This window comes from Corvus brachyrhynchos, unplaced genomic scaffold (genome assembly GCF_000691975.1).
Source record: "Corvus brachyrhynchos isolate BGI_N302 unplaced genomic scaffold, ASM69197v1 scaffold96, whole genome shotgun sequence".
NCBI classification, from domain to species: domain Eukaryota; kingdom Metazoa; phylum Chordata; class Aves; order Passeriformes; family Corvidae; genus Corvus; species Corvus brachyrhynchos.
This window is the reverse complement of record NW_008238370.1, coordinates 171,446-173,918: the sequence shown is the minus strand read 5'-3', so window position 1 is coordinate 173,918 and position 2,473 is coordinate 171,446.

Genomic DNA, 2,473 nt, shown 5'->3' with positions numbered 1-2,473 from the left:
GCAGGGGGTGATGTCCCCGCCGTGATGTCCCCCCGGGATCCAGCGGGATCCAGCCCCGGGGCTGGCGCTGAGCAGCCTCTCCCTGAGCCTGGGAAAGGAGAGCATCCAGAGGGTCTGCCCTTTGTTTTGCAATTCCCAGGCTGGGGAAAACAGCCCCTCCCATCGCTGCCATCCCCCCGGGGCTTGCTTCTGTCCCAGTTTAAGGAAGAGCTGCGTTGTTTGGGCACCAGAAGACACAAGGAGCCCTGGCCAGGCTAACGAGGGCTTAGGGGCTCTAATCTCGGGATTATTAAACATACGCTCGTCCTTTGGACATCCTCGTGTGCCTGCTGGGGATCTCCTGGCAGCCCCGGCAGGGAATCCGAGGGGATCACTCCCTCTGGGGGCAGCTGATGTTTCCAGAGCAGCCAGGGGCCGGTGCCGTGCCTGGAGCAGGAAGGAGAGGCCTTTTCCCAGGAGCAGGAGGATCAGGCTGTGTGTGGGGGGTGTGGGCACATCCCCCACCCTGATCCCTGTCCCTGGAGCAGCAGGGATTACAGGCTGAGCCCCAGCATCCAGGTTGTGCTGTTCCATGGAAGTTCAGCCAGAAGGAGCCTTCCTGTTTTTTCAGGTGGTGGTTCCAGGTTTAGGAGAGTTTTTCCCGAGTTTTGGGGTTGGCACTGTGGCCTGGAGCAGCGTGGATCCGTGTGGGATGAGGCCTTGGAATGCAGCACTCAGGCCCTGCAGTTACCCTCAGCCAATGCTTCCCTGGTGCAGAATTAGGTCCCCATTAAAGGGGTTTCACTGGCACATGTTGGGAAGACAGAGCCTGGATTCCCTGGGACAGGAGGCTGCTGCAGTCCCAGAACTGCCAAGCCTGGAAGCAGCTCGGTGATCCCGTCCCTGGGCAGATGGCAGTGGGAAGGAAAGTCGTGCTTCATGGAGAAATCCACGGGGGCAGCGGGACGGAGGAGCCGAGGAAGTGTGGAATGTTGTGCCAGGTGAAACTGGAGAGGCCTGGACATGTTGGAGAGGGTGCAGTGCAGGGGAAATCCACCTCTTTGGGGGCAGGGAGAGCAGGGCTGCTGCTCATGGAGCGCTTAGGATGGGCTTGGAGGGGGCCGGGGGACAACAGCCAGGGCTGGAGCTGCTCCAGAAAGCTGCTTGTGCTGGATAACCCCACCCTTCCCGAGGGAGAGGCTTTCCAGGGCAGGTTTCATCAGAGCCCGAGCCTGGAGCTGCTTCCAGCGCTGATCCAAAGCAGATGGACACTGTCCCTTGGAGCAGGGGGAGGAGGGCAGCGGCAGAGCCCAGGCACGCTCTGCTCTGCTGCTCCTGGGGACGTGACAGTGGAGGGGGAGCAGCAGCACCTCCAGGGCTTTGCTCCCTCTGCTTCCACAGGGCCTTCCCGGGAGCCCCCGAGGCCGTTCCCGGAGAGTTTGGCGCTGCAGGAACACCACGGGCAGGGTTTGTGCCAGGCCCAGCTCTGCTCCTCCCCAGAGCCTCCTGCAGCTCTCAGGAGGAGCCAACCCTTTGTTCCTTGTTCCTGCTGCTGCCCCTGTGGGATCTGAATCCCTGAGACCTCTCCTTTCCCTGCCCTGGGAGGTGCAGGGCTCGGGCTGTGGGGCTGTGGACAGGCAGGTTTGTCCAGCCCACACAGCTCTGCTGCTGCTGGAGGCATTCCAGGACGTGTCCTGGCTCTGCTGGGGGCTGTGCCTGCGCTGTGCCCTTCTCCCGTTGATTTACCACTTCCTCCTGTCCGGTTTTCAGCTGAGATCTGCCTCCTGGAGCTCCTCGTGTCTCACACACTGAGGTTTTCCGAGCGTGGGGAATTTGGGGGCTTGCAGGGAGCTGCAGCAGAGTTTGCAGCAGCATCTCCATCCCAGCAGCACCTCCCAGCTCGAGGTCTGGGCCAGCAGCAGCCCAGGCTCTCCCTGGCACCCTCCCAAGAGGGATTTGCTCACAGATAAGGAGGAACAAAGGGGAAAAATCACCCTTTTGGGGTGTGCTGGGGGTTCAGTTGATCCCAGTCCATGCAAAGCCCTGGGCAGCCGAGCTCTCCTTGAGCCCAGCCCAGTGTGGAGCGTGAACAGGGGTGGTTTCCAGATCCCCATGGGAAGTGCTGCTGCACGAGGGGAGGATCTCGCAGAAGAGCTCCTGGTGCTGGGCCAGGCTCTGCTCCCAGAGCCTCGGGCGAGGATGGATGTGGGCTCTGGCTCCCTGGTTCCCTGTCGGTGTGCACGGAGCTGGATCCTGGCGTGGCTGTGGGGAGGAGCCTTCCCCCTGGCTGGGGAGGTGCAGGGAAGAGCCAGGATCCTGGAAGAGGCTCTGGAGCTGTTTGCACAATTCCTGCTTTGCCTCAAGTTCTCTCTCCAGCCCAGCTTCTTCCTGCAGATCCATCCTGAGATTTATTGCTTCTCCTTTCTGCGACCAGCCCCCGACTTCTGGGCTGCGCTTCCTCAAGAAGGGGCCTTTGGCAGGCTCGGAGGCTCCT